At 35.2% G+C, this 19,921-nt stretch overlaps 1 protein-coding gene across 11 annotated transcripts in view; it reads left to right on the top strand.

Moving 5' to 3' along the window:
- The window catches only part of LOC309804101 (zinc finger protein 226-like), a 439,178-nt gene extending 419,686 nt beyond the window's left edge, over positions 1 to 19,492 (top strand). For 9 of the 11 annotated variants that reach the window (XR_014294058.1, XR_014294059.1, XR_014294060.1 and 6 more), the window contains one exon: positions 19,413 to 19,492. The gene's annotated coding sequence lies outside the window, so the exon portion shown is untranslated. The remainder of the gene's footprint in view (positions 1 to 19,412) is intronic. The other 2 variants (XR_014294067.1, XR_014294068.1) reach the window with 2 other exon arrangements.
- The last annotated feature ends 429 nt before the right edge of the window (positions 19,493 to 19,921 follow it).

The following is a 19,921-nucleotide window of genomic DNA, read 5'->3' as shown; positions in this document are numbered from 1 at the left end:
AGGAAACGTGGCGTAACATCCAAATGGAGCCTTTACTGGTGGTAGAGCAAACAAAAAGGGGCAAGCAGTGCAGTGCTGTCATCTTCAGGTTCCCTAATGGCAGAGAGGTGGTCCTCAGCTCTGCTCCCAGTGCTTAGCACATAGATGTCTGATAAAAGTTTGTGGAATTAAACTTTTCTTTTTTTGTGAGCACCAAATATATACAGGGTGTTGTTCTCGTGGGTGTATCAAGCTCCCAGAAGCCTGACTTGGTGGTAGGATCACTTGCAAGGATTTGCAAAGGAGTCTTACCTGAAAGGAAATATCAGAGACTTTTTGTTGAATGTTTAAAATTCAGTTTTAAATTTCAATTCCAGCAGTGTTATTACTGTATGGAGGTGGGGAATGTGCCTTTTCCAGAGTTGATCAGAAGCTTCCAGCTAGGTTGAGGAGAAGCAGGTGTGCCTCGGGCTTCACACCCAGGTGTAATGGTCTCTATCTTGGCAGAAGTAGAAGCAGCACCTCTGCAGCCTGGATGTCCCCTTTGCTTTGTGACCTCAGCAGCCCCGAACAAACTAGAATCTGTCTTCCTTTTCAGCCACGAAGCTGCCCCAATAGACCCACCTAAGTGAAATGGCCATCCTCTCCACCGTGTCCCTCACAGTGTTTGGATAACTCTCCCACTTAATCTATCTTGATCCTCACAATAACCCTATTAACTTGGTAGGGCTTATTCATGTATTGCTACCTTTAAGAAAAGGAACTGGGGTTCAGAGTGAGTAGGGGTGTGGTGCTCAGGGCTTCCCAGCTCGAAGGCAGAACTGAGGTGAGATTTCAGGTTGGCTGCTCTCTGAAGCTGAATTCTTTCTCTCATACAACACTCCTTCTCAAGAAATGAGCCCCCGGGCATGTCCATGACCCAGCCCATGTGCACAAGATCCAGTTAGCTTTGTGGCCAGAGGACAACTGTTCAAGCTGTGGTGTCAAGGCGGGGGGCTCTGCTTCAGGACAAGGAAGTAAAAAGCGTGCGTCCCCAACTGGGTTAGAATGTGTGGCTCTTCTTCTAGTAAACATGTAGCATCCCTAAGTCAGAGCTTTCTGCTCCACTTCCAGAAGATGCTCAGGAGCTGGGGTGGGGGTCCCCCTCCCACGCCCAGGCAGTGGTTCTTGCACAGGACAGCCATAGCTACTTAGGCTGGCTGACCAAGATCTCTTGAAGAGATCTTTGTTAGGGGTATGTTGGAAAAAAAGCCAGGGGAAGAATTAGTGCCTTCACTTTGGAGCTACTTTTTTGCTGATAACTTGGGTTTTCTTGATAGACTTTAGTCCCAGAAACCCCATATTTACTTCACGAGACGTAGCTCCTCAAAATCAAATTCTATTGTTTAAGAGCCAACACATGCCCAGCTGTGAGTGGAAAGCTGTTTCTGGATAGCTTTCTACCCCTGGGAAGTGATGGAATAGGAACTCAGGGTGCCCCTACCCCCTCCTCTGACCCGATCTCTTTCTTTGACTAGCAAACTCCCATCTAGGCCAGATGAGAGCATGAAACGGTTTTCTTCTAAATTCTAAAGCAGTACACCTTCCGCAGGCTGGTCTGTTTCCCTGCCACTCTGAGTTAGCTGGAGAGCAGAAATCACCATCTCTCAAGCAACCTGAAGACCTCTAAGGTTCCTTTTGGCTCTGACACCATAGGGTTCTTTTTTTTATTATTTTTTATTTTTTTATTTTTTATTTTTTTTTTATTTTGCTTTATAACAAATTTAATCAGTTCTTTAAGAATCCTCACTGACATGGACCATCACCTGGAAGTTATAGGGTGTGTAACAATATGATGACCAGCAGGTGGCAATGTGTTCCACCTGTGGTGATGGATGCTTGGAAAAGGAATGTTGGTGCCTTCTGTGTCACAAGTTAATGATAAGAGGCTAATCTTTTAATCGAAATAAGCACTGACCTTAAAATGTGAAGATATTAGCTTTTCTCGCAGGAAATTTTCTGTCATAGAAACTGCAAAAAAATCACTGAAGAACCAACAATGATGGTCCTTCCAAGTCAAGATTTTATCCTGATTGGAAAGAGAGGCCGTCTCCGGTTGGGAGAGCAGATTGGTTGGAAGCTTTACTTACCTCCTGTCAGCTTTTAGGGTAATTTGATTGTGAAAGTGTGAATTTTCTGGACAGAAAAGGGGAAGGTATTAAATTGGTTAAAATAAAGGAAGTTTAATTTCTGTTATATCACAAATCAGTGTTAAAACACTAAAACTGTAACCAAAATAAATGTCTTACATTACCAAAAAAAAAAAAAAAGAAAAGAAAAGAAAAGAAAAATGTCAACCTCTGAAAAATGTTGGCGTTTATATACAATATAGTCAATTTTATGTTCTTTAAAGAATGTGAATTCTGATGTGTTGGATATTTCCTTTCTGTATATTTTTGTATTTTTTTTGTATCTTTGTTCTGTAACCTATTGAGAGATGTTTTTATGCCTAAGATTATAGATTTATTTCTCCTTTTAGTTCTGTTGTTATTTACTTTAGCCATTTAAAAACTCTGTTAATGAGTGCATACAGATTTAGAATTGTAATATATTCCTTGTAGGTAGAACCTGTATATATTGAAATGTCCTTTTTATTTATATAGTGCTTTTTGCCCTTAAGTTTTTCTGTCATATATTAATGTAACTATACCTTCATTCTTTTGGTTAGTGTTCTACAATGTAATTTTTCTCCTTTTCCTTTTCCTTCTAAATCTGGGTATTTATACTTAAAGCATGTTTCTTGTAAGCATTATACTGTTGAGTTTTGTTTAATGTCATCTGGAAAACTTAGTTCTTTGATACATTTAGTCCTTTTATAATTTATGTATTTTAGTCTGTATGTGTTTGGGTAAATCTTGTATTCTATTTGTTTTATCTGTTTCATTTCTCTTTTTATCTTCTTTCTTATCTTCTTTGGATAGTCTCATTAAAATCTATCATTTGAATTCTTAATTTTTCACTTCCAGGTTTCCACTGGCTTTAAAATAATTCTCTGAAAATTTTAATCATTTAACATGTTTTTCTATATTTTTTAATTTCCTTGAATATACTAATCATAGTTATTTAAAAATCATATTCAGCTAATTCTAATACCTCATTTATCTGCAGCTCAGTTTCTATTATTTTTTTTTCCTCTTCATTTTTGGTCATGCAATTGTGTTTTATATCATTCTGATAATTTGGATTGCATATCTGAACAAAAAGTTACAAAAGCTCCAGATAATATTATCTTCCTGTGTGGAAGTTTATTCTTCCCTCTGCAGGAAAGATAGTGTAGCAGTTATCACTTTAGCCTGTTGATGTGAAACAAAACATTTGCCAGATATTTCTTCAGCAAAGACGGCTTTATTCAGGATTGGCAGAGAATTGCATTTCAGGGTCTGCAACCCTGGCGAGCCATATATGAGTCCCCCAATGGCAAGGGAAGGAGAACGGTTTTATAGAGAGGAAGAGGAAGTTGGGTGGCTATAGTAAAGAATGCGTCCACGGTTTTTCATTGGCTGAGTCCATACCAGTAAAGGAGTCTCTTTTTCCTCCTGGGCTTTGCTATCCTTGCAGGGCATGAGAGCTCCCCCTGCTGGTCTCCCGACTCTGTGTGGGATTTTTGTTTATTAATTTTTTCCAAGTCAAATAAGGAACTGTGCTGGCTCAAAGTTGAGTTTCAGCCTGCAAAGAGTCATCTACTTCTGGTTTACCTTTGGTCTTTCTCGGTTTCTACTCAGGGCCAAATGTATTTTGTGGGGTGCTACACTCTGGATTGTCCTTAATTCTAAATTTTGTTTCAGGAGACTTCAGAAAAACTCTGCTTTCAGAGATTTTATATGCTTACATTTCTGCCTTTGTACCCTGTGAATCTCTGTAATCAGTAATTGCCTTGAGGGGAAAGCTGGCCATGTCTTAGAGATCCTCCAAGTCTCTGCCAACCATCTGGAATGCTGAAAGACTGCTAGTTTCTCTCTCTCCTAGCAGCAGCCTTTTCCTGGGATTTTGGTACTGGAATCTTAGCTTCCTGTTCATGCTCAAAATGGTAAATATCCTCACAGTAAAAATCGGCTTTGAGTTTTTAAATTTTTCTTTCCCCTGTATAGAAAGAATCTTAGCTTTGTGATTTTCATTGCTCCCTCAGTTCTCTGCTGTCTTTAAAATATGAATTCTGTATCTCATCAGACCTTTTTAGTTGTTCTGTGTGGAGCAGAAAATGGCCACTAGCTATTCCACTCAAAGTTGGAAATAAATATTTCCAAACAGAAATTTGAAATCTACAAAGATGTTCTTCAGTGATGGGATGGTTAGATAAAGTATGGTTGCTCCATATTCTAGAAGATAATGCATTAGGTTAAAAGATGAGATAAATCAGTTTGTACTAACATGTAATAATCTTTAAAAATACATTGAGAAGTGAAAAAAGCAATATGAAAAATAATGTGTAAAATGTGTAATTATGGTTTAGAAATATAAAATAATACCCTATATTCTTAAAAGTATTTAAGTACATGTAGAAAGCAATTATAATAAGATTTATAAAAATACACAATAGGCTAATAGCTGTGCTTTCTTCTTTCCTGGATAGAGGACTTGAGATTTATCCATAATGTTTCCATTTTTAAATCAAATATAATTGAGAGATTACTGTGGAACTAAAAAATTTAGGAGGAAAAGAAAACATTCTCTAAAATGATAAAATAGTCAGTGCACATCTACTTACATGACCAAGTTCTTTATTTAGAGTTGTCTCCATACTTTTCTTGAAAGAGTTAACATGATAGGAATTTCCAGATATGAAGGTTGAAGTTTTCCAAAGAATTTTAGAAGAATGTACACAAAGAACTAGGTTAGAGAAAGTGAGATGGGAATCTTAATTTCAAATTCTATATATGATCTATGACTTCTCTAGATAGACCATGTTTTAGAAATCAGAAGTGTTTGCATGTGGTGTTGTGTGTATATACATACACATGTATATCTCTACTGCAAAGAAAAAGACATAAACAGAGGGATTAAGAAAGAAAAAGACCAAAAAAATTAAAGCATAAAATACCTAATAAGAGAGAAAAACATTGTAAAAGATACAATTTAGAATTATAACACACAAATCATCTTCCTAAACAATGTACATGGTATAGTAAACAGACCCAATACAAAGCTAGATTTATAACTTTAGTAAAAGCCACAGAGACACAACTGACAATACACTGCTATTCTTCACTGTGAAAGAACAGATTTTTGTTATTTAGTATAGCTGCTGCAAAAATAGAACTCATATTATTTTTACAAATACAGAAACTAAAAATAGATTGTTTATTTTTTAATTTCATGTTAAGATTATATATGAAGTTCAATATTAAACACATTTCATGTACATGATATTGGGTTGGCCAAAAAGTTCATTTGGGTTTATAGAAAAACCTGAACGAAAATTTTGGCCAGCCCAATACTTTTTAAAAGTTGAAATGAATTTTGAGACACTCTGATTTCAATGTCATTTCTGAAAAGTCTTTGAAATTGACACTAAAATATTAATACAATTGTCATTTCCTTTTAGAAGTTCCTATATTTGCCATGTAAAAATCTGGGATTCTAGGTGGGAGAGCTTGTACTAATACCAGTTCTTTGGCTGGTGTTGTTCCTTCAGTCACTGAAAATCCTTACAACCTCAAATAAATATAAGTGTATCATCAGCCCTCCTTTCCTTAAGACAATCCCTTGAGGTGACAAACTTGTGAGTAAAACATGTTTTAAAAGCATTATTTTTAGCTTTACATTTTAATCTGACCCAAGGGGCATGTTGACATGACCGATTAAATGTCATTTCTGTACTTCGTCTGTGCCAGTTCATTTTTGCTAAGATATTGCTTTAAGTAGAAACTTCCGACGAGATTGTCATTTTGAGGTTGTGGAATTTAGAAATTCTCTGTAACAACATAATAAGTTGTCAGCTTGTCAAAAATTTATCTTATCTTTCATATGCTTTTGAAACAGTTTGAGATAAAGCTTTTTCTGGCTGTGATGACTTTCTGATTTATTAGAACCAGCACTGCACATCTTTTGCTGATAACCATGTGACTTGATACAGGAACACTTTTTTTCATGAAGCTTAAAAAGTCAGTTCTGAGGAACTGTACCTTATTTTTCACAATGACAACTCTGAGGTTGTGGGATTTACTCTCTGTATACAAATGAAAATTTTACTTTAGACACCCATCCCCACATGGCAGAAATAAAAACATTTTCAGGGTGATGATGATTGCTGCTACTACTGCTAAATTTGTGGTAGAACAAATCAAAGCGCCATTAGGTCAATGGCATGCAACAACTGTGGTGCCTTGTTTGAGCACGCAGGTCACATTTTTATGTGTCTTTACATAGAAAGTAATAGAAATACCCCCGAGTTATAATCCCTTTAACGTACAGTGAATGTTCTCTATGCTGGTGCTATAAAAAATGTTTAAGATTCGCGATCATTTACTATTTATAATCGTTATTAGACAGTTGGTCAGAGCAGAAAATGGGGCTCCCTTTCCTGGCATCACAAGGCTATCTAAGTTGCCCATAGCCTTCTTTCTGTAGAGGACAAGGGAGGAAATGACAGTCTAAACCATTTAGACTTTATTCAAAAGAGCTTGAAAGAAATGGTTTTAATTGGAGAGGACTGCAATAACTTTGGTTCAAGCAAACTTCAATTCTACCCACACTTCCCAGCTTGAGGAAGATTAGATGACTTATAGAAAATAAGGGGCTGCATTGTTCCATTTTTCATGTACATCTCAGTAAACATACATTCTTTTGTCTTGTTAACGCATCACAGAGCTTACAAACCTTTTGATTACAAAGAAAGTTAGTTTCCCCACAAGGCGTGGAAAAGCAGTTTTGTAGGTTTCCTGCATATGTTTACACAGCATTGGATTCAGACACACTGTTCTGATATCCCAAGTCATGGAATACCAGGCCTTCTTAAGATTATAGGACACTTAGGGTTATACTGCCTGTCTATGGCCAAAACTTCCATTTGCCAAGTTCTTTGGACATTCACCCTTCTGCTAGTCAATTCAGACGCTTGTCATCCATTTGTATACTTTTTGGCTATCTTGAGGGGACTAAATTATTATATTGTTTTTGATATTCTTTTCTCTCCACCTTCCCTTTCCTTCCTTCCTTCCTTATTCCCTTCCTTCTTTTTTACAAACAACTGAGTGTTGTCACTGCTTCTGTCTTTCCACTGAAGAAGACTATATATATGCCTGGGATTTCCCAAGGGGTACAAACTTGCCTGAGAATATTTTAATCAAGACAAAAGCACAAAAATATAAGAATATTCAATTTTCTAAGAATATTCAAGGTTAGTAAAACAGTAGTCTTATAAAATCAAGTTTTTGAAAGTTTTCAGACGTAAGATGTTGGAAAAAATTGTGAAAGCTGGTGAAATTTCAAATTCTATAGAACTGAATTACATCTTCAAGTTATTTATTTTGAACTAATATTATTCAAATTAAGACGATTGTACATTTCCTAGTAATGCTATTTTATTTATAGATTTCAATGAGTAGGTCTTCATACCTCCAAAATTAATCTCAGAGTAATCTGAGAAAAATGAACAGGTCTTATACCAGGCCCAAGAATAATAAGGGCATTTTTAAGCAACCCAGAAGACCATCTGGGACAAATGGAATGTGAGCTTCTATTTCTGGGTATTTTGTCAAAGGAATTAGGCTGAATGTAGCAATAACCAGTTTCTCTTATCTTTGCTTAGAACTGACACAAAGCAACCTTTTAATGAAGGATAATAACAAAGCTAGTTTTTATGTATTATTCCAAATTTCTTTTATCTGTTAAGAAATAATAATTTAGTAACTTTGGCTTAAATTCTTATGAACAACTAGACATACCTTAAAAAATAAAAGAATTTACAAAATTTACCTAAAGATTAAAGTCAGTGATAAATTATGTTATTAGAGTGCATTTAAGGAGATGTGTGACTCTTGTTGAGCACTTGTTTGTTTCAGACATGTTTATAAGGAGGTCCAGTGTTTGCTGGATTTTTCTGTAAACCACAGTATCTCTTATTCTTTTATTCTTCATAGCACTCAAGCAGTTACATAGCCATAGTTATACAGAGGAGGTTTTGAAATATACTGATTACCAGGCTGCATTTTCAGACCAATTAAATCAGAATATGATGAGTAATACCAGGCAGGGATCATTTTTCAAAGCTTTCTAGAGCCTTTATCAACAATTTAAATTTCATAATTGTTACACTGAATCTTACTTCAGTTATAATTAGAAAATTCTGATGGCTAAACATAAATCATTATCCAGAAAATTCTCACCACTGATTCCTCCATCTGTATTGGCATATGGTCTAAAATATAATAAAATATATTCTGCTGGAAACTGCAGTGTAAAATTATGTATTAGGTGTTCATTTTCATAAGCTTCTAAAGCTTGTGATACTACGTTTGGTCTCTCATATTTTATTTATGAATTTCACAAGATTATGTGAAATGTCTGAGCCCACTGTTTGTGATCAAGATAATTTTATTCAGTAAACAAAGTAGTTTGAACCAAGAAAATTCTGTTAAATATGAAAATATTTAATTTTCCTATAAATCTGTAAAGTTTATCACATGTAATTTAAAAAAAACCCAATATGCAATACAATTGCATGCATATCTACTATGATATATAGGAAGAATCAAAATTTCTTAAAATGGATTATAATCTGTTAGCAGATTAATACACATTTCTTGGTATAGGAAAATTTAAATCGTTAAAATATTCACCATTTGATATGCAACTTAACAGATGATATGGCATTGTAATAAAGGTATACAATTTTGCTGTTATGATTTTTAGAAAAGAAATATAAATCAATTATAATATAGTGAGCACACAGGAATTTACTATATGAAGATAGGAGTGCTAAATTTTCAGGGACCAGGACTTGTTTAGAGTAACTTCATACCTAAATTTACCTCTAACTTGAAATAATCAGAAGTGTAAAAGCATTTTGTCTTTTGCTTATTCTCAAAATAAAAAATTGATCATCAGTTTACTTCAAAGTTTTGTGCACTGTTTACTTGATAGCATTTCATTTTCTCACGTTATCCTATTGCATTTATACAGTTAGATTTTTATTAAATATGGTTCATAGCAAATTTTGTTCCATCATTCCTAGACTGGTTACCTTCAAGGCAATGTAATATTCTTTCCAGGTGTGGTATATTTTAAATCATTTAAATTATATTCTATCTTTCAGACAAAGGTCTGAACTAGAAGACTAGAATCTAGGTCAGATCTTGGTTGATTTCATCTTAATAACTGAGCATTGTCAAAATTAGACAGATTCCTAACAGAATATTAGGTGTAAATATGACCTTAGACAATGCCTTGTCCTAGCCAGTGCCTTATAAATGAGAAAATGCAGACCCAATATGATTAAATCACCTCCTCAATCCTATTTCAACTTTCTAAACTCCATCCATTAATAAATTCAAGCATTTGATACATACTTGTCAAAGGAACTTGATGAATTTGTTCGATAATAAATATGATAGATAAAGGTAGTTAAAAGCTGAATACAAAATACTCTGCTTACTAAATAGTTCAACATTGTTTAAATCTGCTTTTTGCATTACACCAGAGAATAATCTTTGCGTACTTGAACAGCTAAAATTACTGAAAAAGTTAATTGGCAAAGGAAGTGCTCAAATTATAGTTGAAGTTGGACAGAGCCAAAATAAGTCCAGTTTAGACTGTTTTGAATGGTGGGGGAGAGGCTTATCTAAAGCATTATTTGAGGCTTATCTAAATCAAATAAGTACCTACTGTTTTACAGACAATTTTTTAGAGTAGTTTTAAGTTTGCAACAAAACTGAGAGGAAGGTACAGATTTCCCATATATCCTCTTACCCCACACATATGTAGTCACCCCCATTATCAATATCATTTACCTGATCTTACTAAGGGTGAATCTACATTATCACATTATAATCATCCAAAATTAAGAGTTTACTTTAGGGTTTCCTCTTGGTATTGTATATTCTATGGGCTTGGGACAAATGCTTAATGACATATATCCGTTATTATGGTATTACACAGAGCAATTTCAGATCCTCTTTAGGGCAGTGAAACTGTGCTCTGCCAATTAATCTATCTACCACCCTGCTCCCTGGTAACCCCTCATCTTTTTATTGTATCCATAGTTTTGCCTTTTCCAGAATATCATATATTTTGAATCCTACAGAAGATAGCCTTTCAGACTGGCTTCTTTCACTTAGTAATATGCATTTATGATTTCTCCACATCCTTTCATGACTTGACAGCTCATTTCTTTTTTGCACTGAGTAGTACTCCATTGTCTGAATGTACTCTGGTTTATTTATCCATTCACCTAGTGAAGGACACCTTGGTTGCTTCCAAGTTCTGTCCATTGTGAATAAAGCTGCTGTTAACATTATATGCAGGTTTTGGTGTGGATAGAAAATTTCAACTCCTTTGGATAAATGCCAAGGGGTATGTTTGCTGGATCATATAGTAAGAGTATGTCTAGCTTTATAAGAAATGTCAACTTGCCTTCCAAAGTGGCTGGCCCATTTTGCATTCCCACCAGCAATGGATGAGAAATCCTGTTGTTCCACAACTTCATCAGCATCTGGCGTTGTCAGTGTCCTAGATTTGACCATTCTAATGGGTGTGTGGAGGTATCCTATTACTTTTTTTTTTTTTTTCCCCTTGGTATGTGGGCCTCTCACTGTTGTGGCCTCTCCCGTTGCGGAGCACAGGCTCCGGACGCACAGGCCCAGCGGCCATGGCTCATGGGCCCAGCCGCTCCATGGCATGTGGGATCCTCCCAGACCGGGGCACGAACCCGTTTCCCCTGCATAGGCAGGCGGACTCTCAACCACTGTGCCACCAGGGAAACCCTCCTATTACTTTTTAATTTGCATTTGCCTGATGATGTATGATGTGAAACATCTTTTCCTATGCTTATTTGCCATCTGTATATATTCTTTGATGAGGTCTCTGTTAAGGTCTTTTGCTCAATTTTTAATTGGGTTGTTTGTTTTCCTACTGTTGAGTTTTAAGAATTCTTTGTATTTTTGGATAACAGTTCTTTATCACATGTGCCTTCTGCAAATATTTTCTTCTTCTGTATCTTCTCAGTCTCTTAAAATTGTCTTTCATAAAGCAGAAACATTTAATCTTAGTGAAGTCCAGCTTACCAGTTATTTGTTTCAAGATAATATCTTTGGTGTTATATTTAAAGAGGCATCATCATGCCCAAGGTCATCTAAGTTTTCTCCTATGTTATGTTCTAGGAGTTTTATAGTTTGGGATTTTACATTTAAGTCTGTGATCCATTTTGAGTTAATTTTTATGAAAGGTGTAAGGTAGTGTCTACATTCAAGTTTTTGCATGTGGGTTCCCAGTATTTTTTTAGCAGTATTTGGTGAAGAGACTATCTTTGCTCCATTGTATTGCCTTTTCTCCTGTCAAAGATAAATTGACTATATACATGGGGCCTATTTATGGACTCCTTGTTCTATTTCAGTGATCTATTTGCTTATTCTTTCATTAAACACATTGTCTCAATTGTTGTAGCTTTATAGTAAGTCTTGAAGTAGAATAGTGTCAGTCTTCCAACTTTGTTCTTAATATCGTGTTGGCTATTCTGAGTCTTTCACCTCTCCGTATAAACTTTAGAATCATTTTATTGAAAGCCATAAAATAATTGGGACTTTTATTGAGATTACATTGAATTTATAGGTTAAGTTGGGAAGAATGGATATCCTGACAGTACAGTTTTACTATCCATTAACATGGAATATATCTCCATTTATTTAATTCTTTGTTGCTGTTGATCAGAATTTTTTAGTTCTCCTCATGTAGATCTGTACATGTTTTGTTAGATTTATACCTAAGTCTTTCATTTTTGGGGGTGCTAATGTAAGTGGAATTGTGTTTTTAAATTCAAAATCTACTTGTTCATTGTTATATAGAAAATCACCTAACTTTTATATATTAACCTTGTATCCTGCAACCTGCTATAATCACTTATTAGTTTCAGGAGTTGTTGATTCTTTCATATTTTCTACATAAACAATCTTGTCATCTACACATAAAGATACTTTTATGTCTTTCCAATCTGTATATCTTTATTTCCTTTTCTTGCCTGTTGCATTAGTAACGACTTCCAGTATGATACTGAAAAGGAGTGATGAGAGGGAACATCTGTGCCTTGTGCCTGATCTTCATAGGAAAATTGAGTTTCTCACCAGTAAGTATGGTGTTACCTATAGGGATTTTGTAGACAGTCTTTGTCAAGTTGAGGACTTGATTCCTAGTTTACTGAGAGGTTTTATCATGAAAGCGTACTAGTTTTTGTTCCGTATTTTTTCTGCATCTACTGATATCATGTATTTTTTCTGTTTATGTGATGGATTACATTAATTGAATTTTGAATGTTGAACCTGCTTTGCATAACTGGGATAAATCTCACTTGGTTGTGCTGTATAGTTTTTTTATACTTGTTTTGATTTGACTTATTAGTATTTAATTGACGATTTTTATATCTGTGGTCATGAGAGATATTGGTCTGTAGTTTTACTTGTTTGTATGTCTTTGTCTGGTTTTGGTATTAGGGTAAAGCTGACCTCACAGCACAAATTTGTAAGTATTCTCTCTGCTATTCTCTGAGAGATGATAGAGAATTGATATCATTTCTTTCTTAAATGTTTGGTAGAATTGACCAGTGAACCCACCTAGGCCTGGTGCTTTTTGTTTTGGAAGAATGTTTATTATTGATTGAATTCCTTTAATAAATATAGTCCTATTCAGATCATCTATTTCTCCTTTTTTAAGTTTTGACAGATCATATCTATCAATAATTTGTCCATTTTCTAGTTTATCAAATTTGTGGGCATAGAGTTATTAATAGTATATCTTTTATTCTTTGAATGTCCATGCCATCAGTATGATCCTCCTTCATTTATTTTATTAGTAATTTGTGTCCCCTCTCTTCTTTTCTTAGCCTGGCTGGAGGTTTATCAATTTCATTGACCTTGACAAAGAACCAGCTATTGGGTTTCATTGATTTTTTTTTTTTTTTTTTTTTTTTTTTTTTGCGGTATGCGGGCCTCTCACTGTTGTGGCCTCTCCCGTTGCGGAGCACAGGCTCCGGATGCGCAGGCCCAGCGGCCATGGCTCACGGGCCCAGCTGCTCCGCGGCATATGGGATCCTCCCAGACCGGGGCACGAACCCGTATCCCCTGCATCGGCAGGCGGACTCTCAACCACTGCGCCACCAGGGAGGCCCGGGTTTCATTGATTTTATTTATTGATTTCTTGCTTTCAGTTTTATTTGTTTCTAATTATTATTCTTTTGTTTTGCTAACTTTGGGTCTACCTTGCTCTTCTTTTATTCAGTTCTTAAGGTGGAAGCTTAGATCACTGATTTTAGATCTTTCTTCTTTTCTAATACATTCATTCAATGCCATAAATTTCCCTCTCAGCACTGCTTTCACTGTATTTCATAAATCTTGATAAGTTGTGTTTTCTTTTCCCTCTACTTTGAGATATAATTGACATATAACATGGCATAATTTCAGGGTATACAACATGTTGATTTGATACACTTATATATTGTAAAATAAGTACTGCCATAGTGTTAGCTAACACCTCCATGATGTCACATATTACCTCTTCTTTTTGTGGTGAACATTTAAGCAACTTAGCAACTATCAACTATACACTACAGTATTATTAACTATAATCCCACCATGTTGTACATTAGCTCCCCAGAAGTTATTTGTCTTAAATCTGGAAGTTTGTACCCTTTGATCAACATCTCCCCATTTCCCCCACCTACCATCCCCTGGAAAACCCCATTTTACTCTATTTCTATGAGAGCAAATTTTTTAGATTTCATGTTTAAGTGATATTATACAGTATTTGTCTTTTTCTGCCTAGCTTATTTCACTTAGCATAATTCCTTAAGGTCCATCCATGTTGTTGCAAATGGCAGGATGTTCTTCTTTCTCATGGCTGAGTAGTATTTTTATATTATTTATACTATATGCACACACACACAACCCACATCTATTTTTATCTGTTTATCTGTTTTGGACACTTGGGTTGTTTCCATGTCTCGGCTATTGTGAATAATGCTGCAACTAATATAGGAGTGCAGATATCTCTTCTACATTCTGTTTTCATTTCCTTTGGATATATACCCAGAAGTGAGATTGCTGGATGTGTTTTTAATTTTTTGAGGAACCTCCATACTGTTTTCCATAGTGGCTGTACCAATTTACTTTCCCAAAAATATTGCAAAAAAATCTATTTTCTCCACCAACATTGGTTACATCATGACTTTTTGATAATAGTTATTCTAACAGGTGTGAGGTGATATCTCATTGTGGTTTTTATTTGTATTACCCTGACTATTAGTGATGTTAAGCACCTTTTCATGTACCAGTTGGCCCTTTGTCTGTCTTCTTTGGAAAAATGTCCTTTGCCTGTTTTTTAATCAGATTGATTGATTGCTTGTTTTATGATATTGAGTTGTATAAATTCCTTATATATTTTGGATATTAACCCCTTACTAGATATATGATTTGCAAATATTTGCTCCCATCCCTAGAGTGCCTTTTAATTTTGTTGATTATTTCTTTCTTTGTGCTTTTTAGTTTAATGTATTAATTTTTACTTTTGCTGCTTTTACTTTTGGTGTCATATCCAAAAAATTGTGGCCAAGACCAATGTCAAGATCATCCCCAATATCTAGGAGGTTTTTTTTTGTTTGTTTTTGGAGTTTTATTGTCTAGGAGTTTTATTACTTCATACCTTATGTTTAAACTTTTAATCCGTTCTGTGTTAATTTTGGTGAGTGGTGTAAGATAGGGGTCCAGTTATATTCTTCTGCATGTGATTACCCAGTTTTCCCAGCACCATTTATAAAGGTACTATGCTTTCTCTGTTGAGTAATCTTGGCTCCCTTGTCAAATATTAGTTGATTGCACATGTGGGGATTTATTCCTGGGCTCTTGATTCTGTTCCATTGATCTCTGTGATATTTTTATGCCAGTGCCATACTCTTTTGATTACTATAGTTTTGTAGTATAGTTTGAAGTCAGAAAATGTGATGCCTTCAGGTTTGCTCTTTTTTTCTCAGTATTGTTTTGACTATTTGGATTCTTTTGTGGTTCCATACAAATTTCAGAAATATTTGTTTTATTTCTTTGGTAGATACCATTAGAATTTTGAAAAGAGTTGTGTTGAATCTGTAGATTGATTTTGCTAGAGTGGAAATTTTTACAGTATTAATTCTTTTAATTCATGAACACTGGATATTTTTCCTTTTCTTTGTGCTCCTCTTCAATATCTTTCATCAAGGTCTTATTGTTTCAGGTGTACTAATCCTTCACCTCCTTGGTTAAATTTATTCCTAAGTATTTTACTGTTTTTGATGCTATTATAAGAGGATTATTTGCTTAATTTCTGTTTCAGATATTTTGTTATTAGTGTATAGAAATGCAACTGATTTCTGCGTGTTGATTTTGTATCCTGCAAATTTACTGAATTTGTTGATTGTTCTAACATTTTTCATGGACTCTTAGGGTTTTCTACATATAAGGTCGTATCATTTGGAAACAAAGACAATTTTACTTCTTTCTTTCCTTCTGATTTGTATTCATTTTATTATTTTATTTCTTTTTCTTGTCTGATTGCTCTGGCTAGGACAGTACTGTATTGAATAAGAGTGAGCAACCTGTGTTTTTCCTGATCTCAGAGAAAAAGCTCTCAACCTTTCATTGTTGAATATGATGATAGCTGTGGATCTGTCGTATGTAGACTTTATTATTTGGAGGTATATTTCTTCTATTCCCAATTGGTTGAGCATTTCTATCATGAAAGGATGTTGTATTTTGTCAAATGCTTTTTCTGCACCTATTTAGATGATCAGATCATTTTTACCTTTTATTCTATTAATGTAGTGTATAACATTTATTAATTTAGATATGTTGGATCATCCTGTATTCCAGGGATAAATCCCACTTGATCATGGTGAATGATCATTTTAGTGTTTTTAATTCTGTTTGCTAATATTTTCTTAACAAGTTGCACATCGATATTTTTCAGGAATACTGGTCTTTAATTTTCCTTTCTTGTAATGTCTTTATCTTGCTTTGATATCAGGGTAATGCTGGCCTTGTAAAATGAGTTTCGGAGGGTTCCCTCCCCTTAAATTTTTTGGAAAACTTGAAGAAGGATTGGCATTAATTCTTTTTAAAATGTTTTGTATAATTCACCAGTGAAACCACCTGGTCCTCGGTTTTTCTTTGTTGGGAAATTTTTGACTACTGATTCAGTCTTCCTGTTATTTATGTGTTCAAATTTTCTATTTTGATGTGAGTCCTTCATGGTAGTTTGTATGGTTATAGAAATTTATCCATTTATTCTGGGTTATATAATTTTATTTTGGCTTACACTTGTCCTTAGTAGTCTCTCATGGTTCTTTGTATTTCTCTGGTATCAGTTCTAATGTCTCCTCTTCTATTTCTGATTTTATTTATTTTACTCTTCTCTTTCTCTTAGTCAGTCTAGCTAAAGATTTGTCAGTTTCCTTTATCTTTTAAAAGAATCATCTCTTAGTTTCTATGATATTTTCTATTGGTTTTCAGATCTATATCATTTGTTTCTGCTCTGATCATTGTTATATCCTTTCTTCTACTAACTTTTGACTTAATTTGTTCTTTTTTTTAGTTCTCAGAGGTGAAAAATTAGGTTGGTTAGGTTGTTTGAGATATTTATTTTTTCTTAATGTAGGTGTTTATTACTATAAACTTTCATCTTAGAATTGCTTTTGCAGCATCCCATAGGTATGGATGCGTGTTTTTCCATTTTCATTTGCTTCAAGTTATTTTTTTTTTCTTTTGCAATTCTTTCTTTGACTCATTGGTTGTACAGGATAGTGTTTTTAAAATTGCAACAATTCTCCTGTTACTGATTTCTAGTTTTATACCAGTGTGGTTGAAAAAGATACTTGGTATGATTTATATTCTTTAATTTGCTCAGAATTGCTTTGTGGCCTACCATATGATGGAGAGTGTTTCAGGTGCCCTTCAGAAGAATGTATATAATAGTCCCCCCCCATCTATGGTGGCTATGTTCCAAGACCCTCTGTGGGTGCCTGCGACTGTGAATAGTACCGAATCCTATATATACTATGTTTTTTCCATACATATGTACGTAAACATGGTAAAGTTTAATTTATAAATTAGGTGCTGTAAGAGATTCACAACAAAAACTAATGATGTAATAGAACAATTATAACATAAACTGCAGTAAAAATTATGTGAATGTAGTCTCTCTCTTTCTCAAAATATCTTATACAAATTTAATGCTTTTTCCATCTTAACTAAGGCCTTATCACATACCGTGGCTGTAACTTTTTCAGTTTGAGGTGCAGCAGCAAAACCAGCATGAATTTATTTTTCCTTTTTCACAATTTCACTGATAGATTTGTTCTTACTGTGGATCTTAACAACTTCAGCGTATGATATTTTTCCTTCCTTATTAAGTTGAGATCTTTCACCTTTTCATATAAAGGAAGCATTTTACAGCGTCTCTTCAGCATATCCAAATTGCCAGCAGTACTACTCTTATACTTTAGGGTTATTCCTAAGTAAAATAAGAGTTACTTGAACATAAGCACTATGATACTGCAACAGTCAATCTGGTAACCAAGATGGCTACTAAGAGACTAATTGGGTAGGATACACTGGACAAAGGGATGATTCACATCTTAGGTGGGACAGAGCAGGAAGGTGGGAGATTTCATTATGGTACCAAAAATAGCACATAATTTAAAACTTATAAATTGTTCATTTCTGGAATTTTCCATTTAGTAATTTTGGACAGTGATTGATTGTGGGTAACTGAAACCATGAGAAGCAAAACTTTGGACAGTGGGGAACTCCTATATTCTGCTGTTGTTGGATGGAATGTTGTGTACATATCTATAAAGCCCATTCAGTCTAAAGTAAGGTTTAAGTCTAATGTTTCCTTGTTGCTTCATTGACTGTGTGATTTTTGCAGTGTTGAATGTAGGTTATTTAAGTCCCCTACTCTTATTGTACTATCTCTTTATCTCTTCAGATCTGTATTTGCTTAATATATTTTTTGTTCTCTCATATTGGGGGCTTATATGTTTATGATACATCTTCTTACTGATTTGACACCTTTATCATTATATAATGACCTCATTTGTCTCTAGTTATTGTTTTTGGCTTAACATCTATTTTCTCCATTGTTTTTCCTTATTTTTCCTTTGTTCCCCTCTGAATGGATAGTTTCAAAGTTTCTGTCTTCAATCTCATTGATTCTCCTACTTAAGAATTCTGTTGATGCTCTCTATTACATTTTCCTTCCATTCATTGTTTTCTTCAACTCCAGATTTCTATTTGTTCATTTTTATGGTTTCTATCTCTTTGTTAAACTTTTCATTTTTTAGTGTATTATTTTTATGAGCTCATGGAATTGTCTTTCTTTGTTTTCTTGAAGCTCATTGAGTTCCTTAAAACAGCAATCTTCTTTTCTTTATCTGGTAGTTGTAGATGTCCACGTCTTTGGATTAGGTTACTGGAAGACATGGCGGTTCTTTAGTTGTGTCATGTTACCTTAATTTTTCATGTTCCTTGAAGTTTTGTGTGGATGTCTTTACATTTGAAGTAGCAGTCACTTCCTCCAGTTTTCACTATCTGCCTCCAGGAGAGAGATGTCTTCTGTCAGTCTTGGTAGATGTTCTGAGGATATTTCAGGCCTTCTATGGGTACACCTGCTCCACACTTTTTGCTTTATCTTGTGGAGAGTTCTTAAGCTTGTATGCTATCTATGAACACTGAAATGCCCATGGCTAAGTGCTGACAGCCTCTCTTCTGTTTTCTCAAACATGATGCTAGAGCCCAAGTTCGTGATCTCTCTCATCTCTCACAGATTTGTCTGACTTTGCTCACTCTCTAGCCATTCTCCAAAGACTGCTCTTACTGCTTCTATCAGAAACATGCACAAGAAGCTGGCAAAAGTGTGCAGGTGTATGTGGGTAAGGCACTTGGAGTGCTGAGGGTGCTCCTGGATCAATTGAGGGGACCCATGAGTGAGGTGTTCCCAGTAGTCCATGTATGGGCTTCTTGATGGAGTCCATCATACAATTAGTAGGATCTGTGTTCCTTTACTGTCCCTCAAGTGTTCTGTCTTCCACTCCTCCCAGTCCCCAGTCATGTAGTTTATGATTTAGTACTATGAATGGGGTGAGAGAGCAATGAGTCTCTTTGGCAGCATCTTGGATAGCTGGGGAAGTCAGAGGCTTAATCACATGCTCTCCCATTTCCCCACAGGAGAAGTCACAGGCTGAGGAAGATTTCTGTTAGCCCTAAGCTATGCTGCCTTGGGTGAGGGGTGATGCAGGTAAGTCAAGTTGTTTCTGATACCTACATCAATATGTCCAAAGTCATATTTATTTTGCTCCAGTAGTGTGCAGAAACTCTTCTCTAGAAAATTAGACTTCCACAAAAGCTCTTTTATTCATGGATGATTGTCTAAGTTAGTGTTCTCAGCGGCTCCTGGGACCACAGCCAAGAGGGGCTGAATCTGGTTCATGGTCCATAGCCAGGATTGAGGTCTGTCTATCACCTGCCACATGGGTGGGTTACACTACTTCCAGGTTCCTTGGCATATGTCACTGGAACTCAAATCTCCCTCAGAGGCACTTCAATCCATGGACTGATGCTGAATTTTTGTTGTTGGGTGGGGGATAACATGAGAGATGCTACCATGATGCTGATGTCACCCACCAATACATTGTGTTTCAGTTTCACTTAGTTCAAAATGGTTTTAAATTTCTCTT

The sequence above is a fragment of the Mesoplodon mirus genome (assembly GCF_964341445.2).
Source record: "Mesoplodon mirus genome assembly, chromosome: 5".
NCBI classification, from domain to species: Eukaryota; Metazoa; Chordata; class Mammalia; order Artiodactyla; family Ziphiidae; genus Mesoplodon; species Mesoplodon mirus.
The sequence above is the reverse complement of the archived record's forward strand: the minus strand, read 5'-3'. Positions and strand labels throughout refer to the sequence as shown.